We start from the raw sequence: 21,673 nt of genomic DNA, 5'->3' as shown, positions 1-21,673 counted from the left end.
GGAGAGGATGCGGAGAAAAGGGAACCCTCATACACTGTTGGTGGGACTGTGAACTGGTGCAGCCACTCTGGAAAACTGTGTGGAGGTTCCTCAAACAGTTAAAAATATACCTGCCCTACGACCCAGCAATTGCACTGTTGGGGATTTACCCCAAAGATACAAATGCAATGAAACGCCGGGACACCTGCACCCCGATGTTTATAGCAGCAATGGCCACGATAGCCAAACTGTGGAAGGAGCCTCGGTGTCCAACGAAAGATGAATGGATAAAGAAGATGTGGTTTATGTATACAATGGAATATTACTCAGCTATTAGAAATGACAAATACCCTCCATTTGCTTCAACGTGGATGGAACTGGAGGGTATTATGCTGAGTGAAGTAAGTCAGTCGGAGAAGGACAAACATTATATGTTCTCATTCATTTGGGGAATATAAATAATAGTGAAAGGGAATATAAGGGAAGGGAGAAGAAATGTGTGGGAAATATCAGAAAGGGAGACAGAACGTAAAGACTGCTAACTCTGGGAAACGAACTAGGGGTGGTAGAAGGGGAGGAGGGCGGGGGGTGGGAGTGAATGGGTGACGGGCACTGGGGGTTATTCTGTATGTTAGTAAATTGAACACCAATAAAAAATAAATTAAAAAAAAAGAATTTCAGTGTTTCTGTATGTATTTTGTAATTAAACAATGTTAATAATATGTTTGGGGGGATACATTTTTGAAACCAGAAATCAAAGATGCTAATTTAACTGTAAAATGAAAATATTTCCTGGGCTTCAGAATGTATAAACTATCACTCTACATTAGTAGTTCATTTTTGCCTTTGTTTCCCTTGCCTTTGGAGATGTGTCTAGCAATAATTTGCTGTGGCTGAGGTCAAAGAAGTTGCTGCCTGTGTTCTCCTCTAGGGTTTTGGTAGATTCTTGTCTCACATTTAGGTCTTTCATTCATTTTGAGTCGATTTATATGTAAAAATAGTGTAAAAAAATATTGGGGGGGGGAAACAGAAATTAAACAAGCCTAGAATCTCTTGTTTTTAAAATAATTCTACCACACTATTTTGACAAATTTATGAGAAATGATCAAAGTAAACTGTACCATATGGTATAACTAAATGATCAACTATTTTTATACATCACTATGATCCCTTCCCACTCCTTGATGATCACAAAGAACAGACTGCCTTAATATTATCTGAAACTACTTAATCAGAGAGACTCCGAGGAGTAATGATCCCATGAGTGGAATAATGCTCAGATCCCACTCCTACACTACTACTGAACATCCAGCATTCCCATGCAAGCTATTTAACCTCCACATCTCAATCTTCTGGGCTGTAAAATAAGAATCATGGTTCCTACCAACTACCACGCGAGGATGCTGAAGCTTCATGTAAGATGCTGCCTCTAGGCTACTACAACACAACTGATTCTAAGCAGTTCTTGGTCAAGCAAAACTCCCCAAAGGGCTAAAGTAAACCCCAAATTCTTACTGCTTTCAACTTTATATCCAAGTCTATGGGTGAACACCATCAGAAGTTCTGGCAAACCCATCACAATATTATCACTAGAACATGTAAAAGTGATGCCTGACTCAGAGGCATGGTAACTTTGTGAAAGTAGTTGGTTTAATGGTGCTTTCATAAATGGATTAATTTGAGATATCAAACTAAATATAAACATAAACATTTCATAAAATATCACAACCCGTGAATGAATGAACTAGTAATGAGCTACATGCAGGATCCCATCGTAAAAACTGTTGATTTTGTTTCTTTTTTCTCCAGCAGAGAGAACGCACAGAACAAAGTTAGAAGTGAAGATGCAAACAAACAAGGTAGGACCAAAAAAAGGATGTAGCCACTCTGGGCCCAGCTGATCTAGATTAAATGCTAAAGAAAGGTGCAGATGTAACCCCAGAGTCTATCAGCAAACTGAAAACCTGCGGGAAACAGGAGTTTCTAGACACTGACAGCCAAGTGTTACACATATGAGAACAAGTCAAGCAATATGAGTGAGTGACAAATTGATGAAAAGCCCACCTATCAATTAGCCAAATTTGGTGTAATCAGACTTGGAGGGAGAGCCTCAAACTGGCCATGGGAGGAGCTGTGCCAGAACAGATTTATTCAGGAGAAAATGCAGGACAGGAGTCCCAAAACGTACCCAGTACAGAGTACAGAGTGGTACTTAGTAGCTAACATGACACAACTACCAATATAGGGCAGTATCACCCTTTGACATGTAATGATTATGTTCCAAATACTATACCAATAAACTAAGAAGCTATATTTCTGGGTAAGAGATTTCACATTTTTGGGAATTAAAGTGACTTTAGTCTGCATTTCATTATTGTCCATTAACTATAGATTCTAGAGCTAATAACTATGAAACAGAAAATAGAAAGAAAAACCAACAAAGATATTCTAAGAACGCATAATTAATAAATTAGGATATTAGGACAACAAATCTTTTTTTTTTTAAGATCTTATTTATTTATTTGTGAGAGACACAGAGTGAGAGGCAGAGACACAGGCAGAGGGAGAAGCAGGCTCCAAGCAGGGAGCCCGACTGTGGGACTCAATCCCAGGACCCCAGGGTCACGCCCTGGGCTGAAGGCAGGGCTAAACTGCTGAGCCACCCGTGTGTCCCTAGGACAGCAAATCAAACTTGACCGTGACTCCAATTTCAAAAGCTCATGTGGCTTTTCGCAAACTTCATTTATTATTCGCTAGTTATGTAATGTGCTATATCTGCAGAATAATCTTAAACGTTCCTTGAGTCTGCCATTTCACTCTCCTTAAATTTGTTGATCCAGACACATAAATATATTGTTTTTCTATACGCTTCAGGTACACTTTAGAAAATCTAAACCACTCCTGAAAATAATAATCGCCCATTCAATGATGCAGAAAAACACGAAGTACTATGTAATTGTATTATGGTGGACCTCCATGTTTATTGTGTATTTTGCCAAGGCCCAAGCTATGAAGATGTAAGTGTGTAAAGCACTTGCACTCCACTCCACCCAGAGCTCTGCAGTTCTTTATGTACAAACTTACTTCGGTTTTCTTCACTTTACATATACATCTTAAAAATTCCCTTTTGCCCATTTTCTGGATTTAGTCAATGGCAACAGAGCCATTACAGCCATTTTTATATGGCAACTTTCTTAAACAAGAATCGTACTGTGATCCTACCCAGGGCCAAATGCATCCGTGCATCTCCAGGGAAGTTCTTCCATGCAGTAATGAGTCATTTTTCTTTAGGAATGAAATTTTCACTCTGTTGAGTAAATGTCTGCTCATATGCAGGCATCACTCACTCTGAGTCAGTCAACTATGCCATAACCACCTTTTTTCTCATTTTTGAAGTCTACAAGCCCTTACATTTATATGATTACAGTGCTTGTTGTGGAGTCCTGCTGACAGAAAAGCACTTACATATTTGTTGATTATCACACACCTGTATGCTTGGAATAAAAAACACCTACTAAATTAAATAGAACGCTTCCTATCGTGAATTTCACCATACTCGGAGCAACCCCCTAGGCTCCTGTTTAGCATATACAGTGGATTCACACATGCACAAAATAACTCAAATTCATTTATTAGACATTATTTTTAATAGCAAAATATTGGCAAACTTTCAAATGCTCTTCAGTAGGGGACTGGTGGTTTACAGTAGAATATTATACAGCAACTTTAAAGATGAAGAGACTTTTTTTTAACCTAAATAATCTCCTAGATATCATTAGGCAAAAAGAAAAAAAAATCAAGGTGCAGGCCTACAGTATATTGTGTAAAATAGGTGAAATTCTATTTGTGTATAATATGCTGCACAGTTATTATACGTGTGTATTTTAATTTACAATTACACACACATACATACAGAACATTTCTGAAAGGACTCTCATTTTAGGGAAGTGAGAACCAAGAGGACAGGGACAAAAGGAAGACTTTTTCACTGTATGCCCTTCTGTTTTTAAATTATACCATGTATAAGTATAATCTAGTCAAAAAATAATTAAACTTTAAACCAAAAGAATATATAATGTGACAGTTACATGCAGAGGCCCTGTGGATTGAAGACCTGGGCTTGCATCCCAGTTCTGCCATTTACCAGTGTGTGACCTTAGGCAAATTCTCTACATCCCAGTTTGCTCATCTATAAAATGGAGTAATGGTAGTTAACTGTGATAATTAAGTCAAATCAAGTATATAAATCACTTAGCATAGTTCCTGGAAATTATTATTATATAATGTTCTCTTTCAAATGGTACTGTGGACTTGGAAACCACAAAGTTACAGCCATCACCAATCTCTTTTTCTCTTTCCTATTTTCAGTGGGCAAATTTTGCTAGTTCTTCTTTCAAAAAAGATATGACATTCAATCATCTCTGTTCTTTTTATAGCCACCAGAGATAGGCCCAGACCCCAAGGAATCAGCTAACGAGTTTGAATTTCACAAGCAAGACAATCAAGAGCCATTGCACATTTGCCACTATCTATAGACTCATGTACATAATCTCTACAAAATACCAAGCACCACTAATTCATATTTGTACTCTTACTTTATCATTTAAAAAGAATGTTTAAACACTTGAATTCAATTCCTGGAATAAGAGCCTCAGAGACAGAAGGTCCATTTAAGGACATTCTAATTTTCAACAACTCTGAGGCAAGCAAAGCAGATATTTTTATTCTTTTGTAGATCAACATTTTCAATTGAAGGGCACCTATGAATTTAAATATTTTAGGGGCACCTGGGTGGCTCAGTTATTGAGCGTCTGCCTTTGGCTCAGGTCGTGATCTTGGAGTCCTAGGATAAAAAACCCACATCGGGCTCTCCGCAGGGAGCCTGCTTCTCCCTCTGCCTCTCTCTGTGTGTCTCTCATGAATAAATAAATAAAATATTTTTTAAAAGAATTTAAAGATTTTAAAATAATAAAATAAATAAATGAAATGAAAGCCAAAGAAGAGTAGTGATTTGCCAAAGATTAAATGCTTTACAAGAAAAAAAAAAAAGCCTAGAATTCTAGAATTCAGATCTTCTCATTTCACCCACATTCTTACCAGGAAGTCATCAAGTATACTGTGCTTCCCTCACCTAGAAGGCTCCTACCTATTTAAACCAAGACTTGGTTCACAGAAATTGTCCTGGATCTGGGATTCACAGGTGTCTGTCTGTCTGTCTGTCTCTCTCTCTCTCTCTCTCTCTCAATTCTAGTTACTGTGATAGCAAACAACCAGATCCATACAACTGCCCCCTCAGCATATCTACAAGGATGGCCACCAGCTCCTCAAGTCCAACATGTTTATAGCAGCAATAATTACCTCCCCTTGCTCCTCCTTCACACTCAACCCTTTCCTGGACTTGCTCTTCCACTCTTCCACAACAGATTCCTGTTTCCCTGAATGGTCCTATGGTCACCCAAGAGGCCAAACCACAAATCTAAGAGTCAATCTACTCTCCTCCCTCTCTCTAAATTCATAAATCCTGCTTCTACCTCTAACTGTTTTTGGAATTAATCTGCTTCTCTTCAGGATGGATACAGAATAACAGAGTTGGAGAAGAGGTCTCATATCTGATACTCCAAACTCTCAGGAACAGGGAACAGTGATTAAGAGTACTGACCCTGGCCCCAAACTGGCATGGTTTAAATCCCAGCTTAGACACTTACTAGCTATCTGACCTTGGGCATATTACATAACCTACATAATACCTCAGTTTTATCATCTGTCCAATTGAGATAAAACTAGTAGTTATCTCATAGGATTGCTGTAAAGTGGAAATCAATTAATAGTAATGTAAAGTGCTTAAAATAATGTGATTCACTTTATAATATGTGCTACTATTTTAACAGTAACATGATTTTTTAAACGGTGTAAGAGATTTGTTCTAAAACAGTTTAAAATCCAGAAGTTTTTCCAAACAAGCAGAGGGAAAAAATACGAGAAAGAGAGGCAAGCTAAGAAACAGACTCTTAACTATACAGGACAAACTGATGGTTACTAGAATGGGGTGGGGGTGGGGGTTGAAACAGGTGATAAGATTAAGGAGTGCACTTGTGATGAGAACCAAGTGATGTAGGGAAGTGTTAAATCACTATACTGTACACCTAAAACTAATAGTACATTGAATGTTAACTGGGATTTAAATAAAAACTTAAAATTAAAAAATACATTTAAAAATCCAGAACTTCTTCACCAAGACAGGAAATCAAAGCATAGTCCAATGTCCAGGTAAGCTGAGCCTCCATCTCACTTAAGTTTTAGTCATGTTATAATGCCCGTGGCTATTTCACCTCTGCCACTCCAATATCTCGTACTTGAATTACTATCCCAGCCTCCACTTAACCAGTCTCTTCATCTTGAGCTCTTTCCAGTATATTCACCAAATGGCAACCAAATTATTTTTCTAAAACATGTATCTAGTTACACCATCCCCCTACTCAAAGCCCATCCATCACTCCCTCTTACCTTGAATTAAAGTCAATTCTTTAATATGGCTCACCAAACCCAGCATGATATGTATGATATGGTCTCTAGCCTCATTCTTATCCATTCCCTCCACCTTGTACTTTAGGCTCCCTATATCTTTCAGGTCCACCCAGACTCCACATGTCATTTCCTCCGCTTGAAATACCACTATTACTGTACCTGTTACCGGGATGGTTTCTACTCATTCCTAAGTCTTTTTTTTTTTTTTTTAAGGATTTTATTTATTTATTTGAGAGAGAGAGAGCAAGAGCAGGGGAGGGGCAGAGGGAGAAGGAGACTCCCCCACTGAACAGGGAACTAGATGTGGGACTCAATCCTGGGACTCCAGGATCATGACCTGAGCCAAAAGCAGAGATTTAACCGACTGAGCCACCCAGGTGCCCCAACTCATCCTTAAGTCTTAATGTAGCTGTCCCTCTATTCAAAGACACATCTCCAGGGGTGCCTGGAGTGGTAAAGTCCCACAGAAACGGAAAAGAATGCTGAAAGAGGTGAAATTGCTGAGCATTAACATTCAGATAATTCAGCATACTTTTTAAGTCATTACTAGGAATAACAGCAATAATGACTACTCAGTCTCACCCCATTGGCATGCTACGAATAAGTTTATGAAATAAGGACCTCCGTAGAGAATTCTTTATATATCTTGTGTAAAAGTATGGAGGCGATAAAAAGGGGGCAGGCCAACAAGGGAAGAGGAAAAGAAAAAAGCTGCTTCGTGCCCCAGCTTGGTGTCTAAAAAACCACAGTGATTTGAATACTTCAAAAATGGTTGATCATGGCCAATATTACTAATAATATTTTGAGAAAGACGCATGAGGATATTTTGCAATTAAGGGGAGAAAAAATGTTGGATATTTTCAATGAAATTCCTTAGTAACATGACTCTAAAATGTTCAAAACATAAAAGGATAAATTCATTTGCTCACTATTTGTATCAGATATCCAAATATTTGAAAAATCATGATTTTGATATTATATATCACTATATTGCACAATATTCAGGCTAAAGTTAGAAGAAGAGGCTACCCTCTGGAAGATTTGGATTTAGCAGAGTCAGAGGATTTGTTCACTCTCCAGGACTGCAGAGGCTCTACCTTGGTCTCCAATGAACTTAAGGACATTCCTCATATTCTCTAATATCAATGGCCTGGGCTACATAGGAGTTCATGGAAGAGAGAGATGTATTTGTGCATAATAATATGCTTTAGGCTTTTTAAATAAAAAGTATTAAAGAATTCTAAAAGTCCAGGAAGCCTGGGTGGCTCAGTCAGTTAAGCACCAGCCTTAGCTGATGATCAGCTCAGATCATGATCCTGGCATCCTGGAATGGAGCCCCACATTGGACTCCCTGCTTAGCAATGAGTCAGCCTGTCCCTCTCGCTCTGCCCTTCCCCACTGCTCAAGCACTCTCTCTCAGATACATTAATAAAATATTAAAAGAATTATAAAAGTCCTATAAAATGTAAGTCTTTGGGGCTCCTGGGTGGCTCAGCTGGTTAAGTGTCTGCTTCAGGTCAGGTCATGATCTCAGGGTCCTGGGATCAAGTTCTGAGTTGGAAGCAGCAGGGAGCCTGCTTCTCCTTCTGCCTCTCTTCACACTCATGCGCTCGCGCTCTCTCTCTCTCTCAGATAAATAAAATCTTTTTTAAAATGTAAATCTTTCTGAGTGGGTAAATTCTCCCAGTATTATGACTTCCTTTTGCACAATATCAAGTCAAAGCTTTAATAGCACCCACAATGAGCTTAAGTTCCTGCAGAAAGCGGACTTCTCTAATGCCTTACCACTTCAGAAGAAAATGTAGTCTGAAAGAGAACCATCTGTCCCCAGCGAATGGGCCCATTCCAAAGAGAAAATATGTATCTTCTCATAGTTTATTAATTTATTGGCATGATAACTTGCATCAACTTAAGGGCATTTCATCTACAATGAGCAAACTGTTTGAAAGCTAAATGCACTAAATCTTCTTTCATGGGACCCATAAGTATTTTTTGAACTCTTAGTGGTTTGCACTTAATGCTTTATTTTAAAATCAGATTTAATCATTTCATAAAACCAGTAGTTCTTAAGGAAAATGGATTTCATTTTATCTTTATATTTATTACCCCAGGTCAGAACTGTAATGAATTGTGGTGCCCTTTGAAACCACTAATACTGCACTCAACAATCCAATTAATAAGTGAGTCTAAAAACACAATTTTCCAAAATGACTGTAGTGTTCTTACTTCCTATTCTTACAATTCTAGCACACTAATTGAATGTCTATACTGTTTTATTTATAGATCTTTCTCAAATGGTCTCACAATAAAATCACCAGTTTTTAATTCCTACTCCCACAAAGGCTCTTTGTTGCTTCTATTTTGAAAACTTAACAAAGCTATATTCTTTAAAATCAATGTCAAAATAAAAAAAAATTCTTATGAGACTCAGAAGTATTTAAAGCCACATGATATTTTATAACAACAGAAACAGAAGACAAAACCCTGAAAGTATAATAACTCTCCATTATACATATACATGCTTATGTGTATAAGTATACATGTGCACATGGTATGTGTTCACTTTGTGAATTATCTACAGAAAGGTTTCATATCAGGCAGTTTTTACCAACCACACATAGCCTTCTGTGCTGTGATTGTTCAGGAATATAAACACAACCACATAAACCAGTAAAGCAAAACCTAGAATGAAGTAGCCACATTATAGTATCAGGAGTAGGGAAGCAACCACAGAATCCAGGAATTAGAAAGAACACCAAAGGATATCTGGTACATGGAATTTTCTTTTCCATGGAAAATCTGATGTATGCTGATTATGGACACTGTTAAAAGTTTTCCAACAACATGGAACCCATGCTTTACTTTTCCCCCAAAAGCTCATTTCATCGGACACCCATGATGGAATGCTTTTCCTCATATTGAGCCAAAATGGTTTCCATATAAATATTTCTACATATCATTCCTGGTCTGTCTTTCCTACAGATATGTTTTGTCCCTGTTTAATAGGTCTCAGTCTTCTAGACAGGAAGAAAAAGAGCACATGTCCCTTTGATCATGTTTCTTAGAGGCAAGCCATCTTTTCTATATTTCCAATATCCTCAGCTGCCCTTCATATCATGTAAAGATATGAACCACCTCAGACCCTCACCTTCCTCTAGGTGAAACATGGCATCTAGAACTAAAAGCCATACTCTACAAATTATTACCAAATTTATTCACTAGGAAAGAGATGTTTCAGAAAGAGTCAAACCCAAGAACCCTCTACTCCCTCGGGAGCAAGTCTTGACATAAACTAGGGAAATGGCTAAATGAATAGAAAATATAAATCCACACTATCCAAAGACAGTGATGAGAAAAGTGGGAGAAGGGTAGTGAAAAAAATAGTGTCATCAAGCTTATTGTTCTGAAAGAAGTTAACTACCCTATATACTAGTCCACAACCTAAATTATCTGCTATACTGGCAATGCTAATGTAATATGGCCAAAGCTTTCTAAATCTGCAATAAGCATAGGTACACAGAGAGTAGTCATAGCCTTTAAAATAAATTACTTTTAATCTCATCTAAAGAATCAAATGAAATCAAAACACTAGATGTAATTAAGACCGTCTAGTTTCCCTGGAGATTATACCAATCAGACGTGTTAAGCATTCTAGGAATGAAACATTTGATACAATTAAGGAAATCCTATTGAAAAAAATTAGTCTGTAAAACAGAGATAATATGGGGCTAAGGAATGGTTTATTAATAACTCATTCAATTCGGGGTATAATAAATACAGCTATTACAACTTCAATTCACTAGTGGCTGAGCTCAAAATGCTAAAATGCTGCCACTCAATCTGCCTCAAGAATCCAGATCTAATCAGTAGAGGCAGTGCCTGCTACATTTATTAAATCGTAGAATTATTTTAGGCTTAAAAGAATTTAGATTAAAAAAAAAACAAAGCTAGTAAGAGGTAGTGCCAGAATTCTAGACCAAAATCTGGCACCTTGTTCACGATACTTAAACAACCCTTCTGAGATTTGAAAAGTTAGCATACCCTCCCTTCTCCCTTCCCACCCCTAACCAATCTTTCCATGATTTATAATGTAGAGAAGACCTCTGAACAGTCCTACATAAGTGATCTCTGGAAATTCAGACAGGGTCTCTCATGTTGGAAAAGCCAGCTTAGACTGTGTCTTGAGGGGATAGGTGTTTGGATGTGTAGAGGATGGCTGCCACTAACAAAGCTATGATTCCTGAGTGTTGGGGCCACTCCTCAATCCCTCAAGGCAAAGCAAAAGAGGCCCAAGAGACACAGCCCTGGAGCAGTCAGTCCATCAGTGACAATGGGAGAAGAACAGGAGAGAGGCTACAGCTCTGCCGACATCAGAAACGCCAGCTGACGGTACCTCTGGTTCAAGAGCCTTCCCCATACACCTGGCCCTCCTCCAACAGCCCTCTCTCTACCAGGTCGCAGCCAACGTGATGGGTCTTTCCCATTACTGACTGAGTCCTGGGGCAAACAGGAAATAGACTCTTCCAGAGAAAGTATACAGACACAGAGGGAGCTCTCTATGAGCTATAACCCCAAAGTAGATAAGCTAGTAACCCAGGATGATTAAAAAAGTGGCCAGATGTTTATATGAAGAGAATCACCAAGGCAAAAGCCTAAAATAGCAGATGCTTGGGGAAAATGCTAAAAACAAAAGATAAAGAAAAGATTTTTTTAAAGCTAGGCTTAGAATAAGAATAAAGCTAAGACAGATGTTAATTCTTAATTACAAATTGTGCTTCTGTTTTCTCCATCAAAACGGACTCAAGTCTCAGCCCAGTATAACAGGCTCTTTGTAAGCTGAGCACTACTATCCTATCTAGTTATTGTCTCTCTGATTATTTCCCTCGGTATCAACCTCCTTAAAGAATACTCTTTCCCATCCCTGAGGCTTTGGGTCTGCTATCCTCCTGCCTCAGACTCCTTTCCCCTTTTGCTCATCCTTCCCTGACCCCCCTAAGCATACTGGGGAGCGCTCTTCTCCAACTTCCATAGCAACTACCCATGTGCCTCTGAGAGTACCTCCCACAGGATATTGTAATTTCTTGGTTTACTTCCCCCCACAAGAGACCATGAGCTCTCTTGCATTCCAAGAATCTACGATAGTGTCTGGCTCATCATTTCATAAGTGAATGAATCAAATTAGAGAAGTGAGGATGAATGAAGTGACAACCATGCATCAGGCTTGTGTCATGTATGTCTGTCATTTCTCCTCCACTGACTGATGACAGACACCTAGACAATAATGTCTGAAATACAGCAAGTAATCAATGCTAAGTGAACAAATCAATAAACATGAAAAGAGCTCTGACAGGTTTAACAAAGTGTATAGTCACAAGTATGAAGGCCCCTTCCAACTCTAAGATTCTATGGAGTTTTTTTTTTTTAAACTGTATTCATAAAAAAAAATAAAATAAAAAAAAAATAAACTGTATTCATACAGATATTTCCCAGAAATTTTGGAAAAGAGAGAAGGGAAACTAGTATTTACTTGAGGGCTACCAATTTGTTAGGTATTTTACACATGATATTCTATTTGTTTTTCATAATCATCCTGGGAAATTGGGATTATAGACCCCATTTTATAAATAAAGAAACCCAAGTTTGAGATGCAGAACCAAAATTTGAACTCAGGTGAGCATGACCCCAAGCCTAAGCTTTTTCCACAGTACCACTTGAATCTCTGGGAGGAACACAAACCTATCTTCCTTATCATTCTGTTTCAAGGAAAAGGAGTTCTGAAATCAGCCGATGCTCAATTAGGTCATAATTCCAGAGAGAGGAGCTTGCAAGAGGAGGCACAAAGAGGTGACAAGCTCTGTCTTCCCTTGGGATCACCCCCTTTCTTTGAAGAAAGGTTCACATGGCTTTTCTGTTTCTCCCATGAGGCTGGAAGGACAACTGTAGGGCCTTTCCAAAGAAGGGAGGAAGCAACTTCTCCTTGACTCTTCTCTTTTCCCCAGAAGGGCAAATGGGAATCAGGTTATGATTCAGGGAAAAATATGGCAAAGCAGCAGCGACATAGGTCCACTTAGAGGCTTGAAGGTAGATTAGAGAGGGAAGAAGCCCTGAAGCTTATTACATCTTCTGCAAACCAACTCACCAAATGATAAGCCTACATAGAAATGTGAGGCTAAAGTCCTACTTCCTAGCTAGCAATACAGATGTTCCTTTGTCTCAAATGTCCGATGTATAGAATGTGTCACCTAATTGAGATGACAAGAAATCACCCAAATTTTGTTTCCCCAAAACATGACTCACAAGTTGACTCAAAAAAAGTGGGATGTACAACAAACAGTGCTGGGACAACTGGATAGCCACAAACAGAAGAATGGATTTGGACACCTACCTCACATATATACAAAAATTAACTCAAAATGAATCAAAGACCTAAATGTAAGAGCTAAAACTACAAAGCTCTTAAAAGAAAACATACAGGTAAATCTTTGTGACCTTGAGTTGGGCATTCGTTTTTTAGATATGACATCTAAAACTAAGCAACCAAAGAAAAAACAGATATACTAGACTTGATAAAATTAAAAACTTTTGTTCCTCAAAGGCTACTATGAAGAATATAAAAGACTATATACATAATGTCATATTTGTAAAACATCTATCTAATAAGGGTCTAGTATGCAGAATATGTAAAAAACACAACTCAACAGTAAAATGACAATCCAAATAAAAAATAAACAAAGGATTTCTTTATTTTTTTAAGCAAAGGATTTAAATAGATATCTCTTCAAAGAAGATATACAAATGGCAACAAACACATGGAAAGATGTTCAACATCATTAGTCATCAGGAAAACACAAATCAAAACTATAATGAAGTACCTCTTCATACCTACTGGATGGCTATAATCAAAAAGACACAATTGGGGTGCCTATGGCTCAGCTGGCTAAGCAACTGCCTTCGGCTCAGGTCATGATCCCAGAGGTCTGGGATGGATCCCTGCATGGGGCTCCCTGCTCAGCGGGGAGCCTGCTTCTCCCTCTCCCTCTGCCTGCTGCTCCCCTACTCATGCTCTGTCAAATAAACTTAAAAATCTTGAAAAAAAAAGACAATAAACAAGCACTGGTGATGATATGGAGACATGAGAACCCTTACACACTGCCGGCAAGAATGCAAAATGGTGCAACTACTTTGGAAAACACCTTGGCACTCTTCAAAAAGTTAAACAGAGGCATTATACGATGAGCAATTTTACTTTCAGGTATATATACTCAAGAGAAATGAAAACATGTTCACACAAAAACTCGTATGTAAATATTCACAGCAGCTTTATTCATGATGGCCAAAAACTGAAACAACCCAAATGGCCATCTACAGATGAATGTATAAACAAAGTGTGGTAATACAATGGAATTGTACTCAGTCATATAAAAGGGAATGAAGGGGTGCCTGAGTAGCTCAATAGGTCAAGTGTTCGACTCTTAATATTGGCTCGGGTCATGTTCTCAGGGTTGTGGGATTGAGCCCCACATCAGGCTCTATGCAGAACATGGAGGCTTGCTTGGGATTCTCTCTCTCCCTCTGCCTCTCTCCCCTTCTTGCCCCCCCCCTCACTAAAAAGATAAACAAGTAAATAAAGGAATGAAGTACCGACTTGTACTACAACAGAAATGATTCTGAAAAACACTGTGTTATGTGAAAGAAGCCAAATGCAAAAGGCCTCATATCATATGATTCCATTTGTGCAATAGGCAAACTAGAGAGGAAAGATTAGATTAGTGTTTGCCAGGTGCTGGGGGAGGAAGAATGGGGGCTGACCACTAGTGGATGTGGGATTTCTCTTTTTAGGTGATGAAACAGTCTGGAATTAGATAGTGGTGATGGCTGCAAACCCTAGTGATACAGACAACACTTGACTGTACACTGTAAAGGGGTGAATTTTATAGTATGTTAATTATATCTCAATAAAAAAGGCACAACTATAAAAATGAGTTAAGTGTACACACTATAACATATGTACCATCAAAGAGATAAAACAGAGAAGCAATTAAGTTAACTTGAAAATCACTGCTGCACATTGGTGTTTATTTTCATAATAACAAATATGAAAAACATTGAATTTTATTGCCATAAACTGAACACCAACATAAAGAAGGCTGAGAGGAAAAATTAATTTGATTTCTGTGAAAAACGTCCAAGGATAAATATTTGCTTTCTTCCCAATATCTCAGCTGGTTGCAAGCTGAGCTCCCTCGAGCAGATAGAAGAGCCTCTATGTTAGATCTGCTAACAGCAAACAGACTTGAAAGAATTCAGGTAGAAGAACCCAAGCCTCAGATGCACTGCCTTTGGTAAACGGTAAACGGATTCTCTCCCGGCAAGCTCTGCTGCCACAGATGACCATTCCACTGTGGTATCGACTATGGAACACAGTAGCCCTTTCAATTACCAGCATCGCCACCTCACAGAGGGGATGAACATTTTCTATAAGGCTTTTCCTAGATTCCCTGAACGAATAGGTGTGAGTCCAAATGGCCAATTTTTCCAAATAAGCACAGCTCATCTGAGGAATATTGAATCACAAGCAAACTTTGTACACACACTATGTAAAAGTGAAAATATAGTGCAATATTCCAGAACTGTGCCTGGAACGTCATACACCCCCAATAAATACTGTTGAATGAACGTTTTATTATAAGAGTTAGTAATGTTTACCAAATAGTCTAGATCAGAAAGTAAGGCAAATGGTAAAAGTATTTCTAAATTAACTTATCTTCATCAATACAAAGCTGCTTATTTTTGCTTTCTATTTCTCATGTCATACCACATTCTCACTGATACTCAAACTGACACATCAATGGCTATTAAGAAAGATAATCAGGGGATCCCTGGGTGGCGCAGCGGTTTGGCGCCTGCCTTTGGCCCAGGGCGCGATCCTGGAGACCCTGGATCGAATCCATGTCGGGCTCCCGGTGCATGGAGCCTGCTTCTCCCTCTGCCTGTGTCTCTGCCTCTCTCTCTCTCTCTCTCTCTCTGTGACCATCATAAATAAATAAAAATTTAAAAAAAAGAAAGATAATCAGTTCACTGTCTGACACATCAATGGCTATTAAGAAAGATAATCAGTTCACTGTAAGTAGAAAAGATATTCTGATTAGTTATAAAAGTTGCTGCCCCTCACCTTATAAACTTCTCTCAAATAATTTCAGATGGGAAAAATTGCAGGAGTTTTTGTGAGGTGATTAGTTTCTCATACTCTCTGGTTTATTTTCGTTAATAAATTAAGGAAAGATGTATCAATAAGGTGTAACAATAAGTTGTCCACTCTTCATATTCTGGAACCCTAAAACAGATCCAAGCAAGCCACAATTTGCCTCACCAATCCATACTGAAGCTCAGCAGGAAGGAAAATTCTTTCTGAAACACATCTTAAAACATATTAATTTACCAGCACCAAGAAGGTCAGCAATTAGTTTTACATGACATTTTCCCTTTTTTTAAGCCTCTTTTAAAAACGGGGAAATGATTTCTCAGCATCTAATAACTATAAGTGCTTGAAATATTGGATCACATATAGGACAAAAGAAGTAGAAAGAATCTTCAGAGATCACACTTTCTTTCAGAACACTTCTAAAAGTATCTAGGATATGATTCTCTAAGTTCACAATGTGTGACAGATCCCATCAGAAAAAGTCTTCCTCAGCTCACCTGGAGCTGTGTAAGCTCTTCTTCAAGGAGACATGAAGATGAAATGAGTATCTTCCTTTGTATCAGTATCTTCTAGGTAGGTATTGGTTGGAAATCACACACTCAACTCTATTTTACTTACTTGCATTGACTCTTCCTTGATACGCTGATATCACAAACTAGCATTTTTTAAGAAAATGCAGAGAGTTATTTGGTCTCTGCATGGAAAGGACTTTCAAAACACAAAAGCAATGAATCAAAAAGGAAAAGATTAATAGGTCGACAACACTTTTTTTGAAATTTCTAGAAATCAAAAACCATCATAAATTAAATAAAATGGCAATTGTGGGGGAGGGGATGTCCTCATATGACAAGCAAGGGTTAATATCCTTACTCTATCAAGAATCCACACAAATCCGTGTCTGGCCAAGACAGTACCCTCAGCGTTCCTTCCCTCAGCCTCACAAGAAATTGCACGGTCCCTACAAAAAGAAGATTACAGCTTCTCCCTCCCAGCTTTCAGAATCACTCTGCCTCTTTCTTCTGCCTTGGTCATTTACCTCCTACCTCCTGCCCTCTTTCTTCCAAGTCCTTTTAGACCAAAGGTTCAGATACACATACCGGCAGCCTGGTCTTGGTTTCAGATTTTCCCCAGGACAGAGCCTCTGAAACACTGCTTTCCATGTTGCTCCGTAGTTTACAGGCAAGTAACAACTAGCCCCAGACTCTGGGGAGACCTAGCCAACTAATTCCAACCAAAGCCCAGCATACTGATTCCTGCCCAGGCTCGAGGGAGGCAGAAACTACACAAACAACTGATTTTTAAAAAACCCTGAGATTTCAGTATAAAAGCCATCATAGGGTTTGTGCAGATAATTCACAGAAAGGAAATAGCTGATAACCAACAAGATTTTTTAATGCTTGAAAATATCAATAATGAAAGATGTGAGTTAAAATAAGTAGGTACTCTTTTTTTTTTTTCGTGCAATTAGCAAAGATTTTTAAAAACAATAATGCTAACACAGGTAATCATAAAACTGATGACGGGATGGTGAATCGGTATAATCTTTCTGAGGGCAACTGTAGGTTTCAAGAGCAGTCACAATGATTCTGCACTTTGACTCTAATTGCATGTTAGGAACCAATCTTCAGTTATCAAAAATCTAGTCAAAAGATTTAAATATGGGTCACCTGGGAGGCTCGGTCAGTTAAGCATCTGCTTTCAGCTCAGGTCTTGATCCCAGGGTCCTGAGATAGAGCCCTGCATCCATCCATTCATCCATCGGGGCTCCCTGCTCAGTGGGGAGCCTGCTTCTCCCTCTCCCCCTGCCCCTCCCCCTGCTTGTGCTCTGACTCTCTCAAATAAATAAAATCTTTAAAAAAAAAGATTTAATTAGACTTTCTCTTCATTTTTATACCTGAAATATATATATATATATAGCAATAAGTAAATTGCCATAAATAAATAATGGTTCATGCACAATGCGGATTATAATGAAGTCAATAAAAATGATATAAGAGTTGACCTTGCTATAGCACTAAAGACCATTCACTGTTCTAAGCAGTTAGCATGTACAGTTGATCCTTGAACAACACTGGTTTGAGCTGTGCAGGTCCACCTATGCATGGATTTTTTCCATTAAGTATAGTATAGTACTATAAATTTATTTTCTCTCCTTATGATTTTATTAATAACATTTTCTTTTCTCCAGCTTGCTTTATTATAAAAATACAGTACATCTAGCATACAAAATACGTGTTGTTTATGTTATCAGTAAGGCTTCAGGTCAACTGCAGGCTATTAATAGTTAAGTTTAGGGGAGTCAAAAGATATACATGGATTTTTGACTGCATGGGGGATTGCCGCCCCTAAACCCCACATTGTTCAAGGATCAACTTGTGTTAACACATTTACTCCTCACAACAGCACGAATGGAACCTGAACCTGTGAGGTCAGTAGGTGCTCTAACTCTCTCCAGGTTATAGCTAAGGAATCTGAGGCACAGGGATACTAAGTGATTGACTCCAGATTATACTGGGACAGACTCACAAGCCTTTATCTGAAATGCTAAAATACAAAGTGTTCTCATCAATTTGGAGCAACTCATTTGTTGGCAAAACCTGACCTAAACCAATGCAAAACTATGTATAGCCTTTATTCCACTTAGAGTGACATCATCTCACTAAAGAAAATCAATGTGTTTGATTACATGGTGCCCCACATCCCACTTAGAATGGATACGGTATATATATGCCATGTTATCTTTCTATAATCAGAAACACTCTGAACTTTAAAAGACAACTAGCCCCACGGGTTTCAGATAAGGAAACATGGGGGAGCTGAAATTCAAATCTAAGCATCCATCTGTCTAGCTCTGCAGTTGGTGCTCTTAACCACTGCATGGTATTTCCAGAAACTAATGACGTGGGAAATGTTGATCATTCCAACCTTCAAGTATTTATTAACTACATGCCATGTACCAGTCACACAGACAAAATTGCAATTGTGACAAGTGCATGGAAAGAGAACTGGTGTCAGAAGAGACTGTACCCTCAGGGTACAGTCCCTCTGGTCAGAGGCAGTTTTCCTGAATAAACATTTGATCTATGATGTGAGGGATGAGCAAGAGTTAACTAGACTATAAAGAGGGAAGAGCATGCCTGGCAGGGAGAAGAGCACATGCAAAGGCCCTTGGTAGGAGGGAAAATGATGACAAAAGACTGAAAAAGAGCCAGTGTAATTGGAACCCAGAGAACCAGGGGCTGGAGAAGAGGAAGGTACCACAGAGCCTTATTGGGAGAGTAACAAACCATTTGCCCCAGAATGCCGAGGAACAGTCCCAGGATAAATAATAGCACTTTTATTCTCAAAAGTATCTTGGTCTGGATGTTAAAGCATACACTCACACAATTTGTAGGCCGCGTTAAGGAGTTGCATCTTTATCTGAAGAGCAATGAGAAGTAATGATGGATTTAAAGTAGGGAGCAAATGGGGGAGAAGAGAGGTATCATAATCAAATTTTAATTTTTTAAAAATGACTTCGGCTGCAGTGCAAAGAACAGGTGGAAAATATTAACAGGACAGGATGAATATCTTTGGACCAGTTAGGAGGGTACTACAGGAGACCCCACAAGAGATAACGGTAGCTTGGTCTAGGGTGACAGCGGCAGGGACAGAAATAAGTAGATGGAGTTGAGATTGAAGATAAAGTAAACAGACCTTGATGATGATTTAGAGATGGAAGGAGAGGGAGTGGCAGGTGTGAAGGATGAGTCCAAGATTTCTGGCTTGCAAACTAGGTGGAGGATGGTGTGATTCCTTGAGCTAGAAACATGAGAGATTTACGGGGCCTAGAAACTGAAATGTGGGTAACAGCTGCACACCCGCCGTAACTTGAATCCTTGGGCCTGGGGGGGTGCACAAAGCAGGGGTGGGGGGGACAGTTTAGGTTCAGAATCTGTTGGTGTTTCTTTCCATTCACAGAGCCCTCCTCCAAGGCTCTGTATCCACCCTATTGGCCAGTTGGATACTGGAGCTGTTTGGTGGTCAAAGGAAAAAGATCTGTCTTGGCTGCTGCTGTGGGACCAGGCGTATGAATGCACTTGTAGCACGCAAATGCCCCTTACGACTAGTTCTCCAGTGCTTTACATTCACGGTTCTCCCCCTTACTCTCCAGTGCTTTACATCCTCTTCTCCCCCACTGCCCCCAGCCTAAAATCCATCGTGACTTCTCAGCGCTCTTCGGACTCTGTGAGAAAGGAGTCTGCACGGCCGGACGAGGAAGGAGGAGGAGTGCTCAAGGCACCTGCCACCGAGCCGGTCAGGGCTGCTCTGAGGCCACAGCAGCAACTCGGATGGCACCCGCTGTGCGCCAGGGACTAGACCAAGAGCTGTGCGAGGTACCAGTAATGAGGCCCTGCCAGGAGCCAGGCGCTAGGAGACCTAGGGGGCCGGGGGGCGGGGACCCCGCAAGTTCAGAGCTTTTAAAGGACGTGCTCCTCTTCCCAAATCCCACTTACCCTACAGTAAGTTCACTTTAAACTTCCAAAAAGGGTCAGGTCCCAAGATGAGTGAGGTGAGAAGGTGGAGCTGAACGGGGCCGACTGGGACCCTGGGGAGGGGGAGGGGGCGGGGGGGGACGGGGTCCCAACGGCTGGGCCCGGGGGAGACGCTGGGAGGGGAGGGGAGGCGGGCCCGCCCGCAGCGGGAGGCCCTGCGGCCCGTTTGCCCGCGCGTTGCCGCAGCAACGGCCCGGCCCTGAGGCGCGGCGACGCGGGGGGCCAGTCACCCCGCCCGCGGGCCGGCGGGCGGCAGACGGGCTCGCACTCCTGGCGCTGGGGCGGGGGCGTCCCGGGTGCCGAGCCCGGAATTCCGCCGCTGGAGAAACTCGGCGGCCCGTGGGGGGAGGGGAGGGGCGAGGGGAGAGGGGAGGGCAGGGAGAGGGGAGGGGGCGGGGGCGGCCGCAGGGAGGTGGACGGGGGCCGCGCGGGGACACAGCGCGGCGGCTGCGGCGAAGCCCCTTCGCCCCACGGCAGGACTAGCGGGGCGGGGCGGGGCTGGCGGGGCGGGGCTGGACGGACAGGGCGGGGCTGGCGGGGCGGGGCTGGCGGGGCGGGGCGGGGCTGGACGGACAGGGCGGGGCTGGCGGGACGGGGCGGGGCTGGCGGGGCGGGGCGGGGCTGGCGGGGCGGGGCTGGCGGGGCGGGGCGGGGCTGGCGGGACGTGGGGGCGCTGGCGGGACAGGGCGGGGCTGGCGGGACGGGCGGGGCTGGACGGACAGGGCGGGGCTGGCGGGGCGGGGCGGGGCTGGCGGGGCGGGGCTGGCGGGACGGGGGGGGCGCTGGCGGGACAGGGGGGCGCTGGCGGGGCTGGCGGGACGGGGCGGGGCGGGGCTGGCGGGGCGGGGCGGGGCTGGCGGGGCGGGGCTGGCGGGGCGGGGCTGGACGGACAGGGCGGGGCTGGCGGGACGGGGCGGGGCTGGCGGGACGGGGTGGCGCTGGCAGAACGGGGTGGGGGCTGGCGGGACGGGCGGGACGGGCGGGGCTGGCGGGGCGGGCTGGGGAGGACGAGCAGTCCTATCGGCTGGAGGATCCTGGCTCCAGGACAGAGAAGCAGCCGCACCGCCCGAAATGAAAGCCCGCTAACCGTGCAGTCCCAGGGCCGAGGGGAGGCCCGGCGGCGGCCCCGAGAGACGGAGACGAGGCTGCGCGGGGGCCGGGGCGACGGGTGGTAGTAACGCCCTTCACTGACCCGACGGCAATTCCCAGAAACGAGTTTTAGGCGCCAGCCTCCGTGGAGCCCTGAGAATGCAGCGCCCCCCGCAGCAGGGGCTACAAGTGTGGGCTCCCTCTGGTCGCTAATGTCCTTCTGGACCTGCTTAGGAGTGGCTCCAGTGCACGTGGGTCCTGCTCTCGAGCAGCGGTGCAGAAGTGCAACTCTCTTAACCCTGGCCTGATTATTTCGGGCCGATAGCCTCTAAAATGTATTTGA

The 21,673-nt window shown here is 41.8% G+C and overlaps 1 protein-coding gene across 6 annotated transcripts in view; it reads right to left on the bottom strand.

The window, feature by feature from the left end:
* The window catches only part of STK33 (serine/threonine kinase 33), a 152,975-nt gene extending 132,623 nt beyond the window's left edge, over positions 1-20,352 (bottom strand). For 4 of the 6 annotated variants that reach the window (XR_013362108.1, XM_077866577.1, XM_077866581.1 and 1 more), the window contains exon 1: positions 20,203-20,352. The gene's annotated coding sequence lies outside the window, so the exon portion shown is untranslated. Of the gene's footprint in view, positions 1-15,676; positions 15,700-20,202 lie in introns of those variants that run through there. The other 2 variants (XM_077866578.1, XM_077866579.1) reach the window with 2 other exon arrangements.
* Between the last annotated feature and the right edge of the window lie 1,321 nt (positions 20,353-21,673).

Source organism: Canis aureus, chromosome 23 (assembly GCF_053574225.1).
Source record: "Canis aureus isolate CA01 chromosome 23, VMU_Caureus_v.1.0, whole genome shotgun sequence".
NCBI lineage: Eukaryota > Metazoa > Chordata > Mammalia > Carnivora > Canidae > Canis > Canis aureus.
The sequence above is the reverse complement of the archived record's forward strand: the minus strand, read 5'-3'. Positions and strand labels throughout refer to the sequence as shown.